The sequence below is a fragment of the Arachis duranensis genome, chromosome 6, assembly GCF_000817695.3.
Source record: "Arachis duranensis cultivar V14167 chromosome 6, aradu.V14167.gnm2.J7QH, whole genome shotgun sequence".
Taxonomy (NCBI): domain Eukaryota; kingdom Viridiplantae; phylum Streptophyta; class Magnoliopsida; order Fabales; family Fabaceae; genus Arachis; species Arachis duranensis.
The window spans coordinates 3,410,739-3,411,087 of record NC_029777.3 but is presented as its reverse complement, the minus strand read 5'-3'; positions in this window follow the sequence as shown (position 1 = coordinate 3,411,087).

Below are 349 nucleotides of genomic sequence, written 5' to 3'. Positions count from 1 at the left end.
TTGCAGGTGCATTGCACAGGCCAAATGGCATCCTTCTGTATGCAAATACTCCAGATGGGCAGGTGAATGCCGTTTTCTCCTAATCTTGGGGATCTACTGCAATTTGATTATAACCTGAATATCCATCCAGGAAGCAGTAGTATTCATGACCTGCTAGTCTTTCTAGCATTTGGTCTATGAATGGTAAAGGAAAATGATCCTTTCTGGTGGTTGTATTGAGCCTTCTATAGTCAATACACATACGCCACCCTGTAACTGTTCTTGTAGGAACCAGTTCATTTTTTTCATTGTGAACCACTGTCATGCCACCCTTCTTAGGGACGACTTGGACAGGGCTTACCCAGGGGCT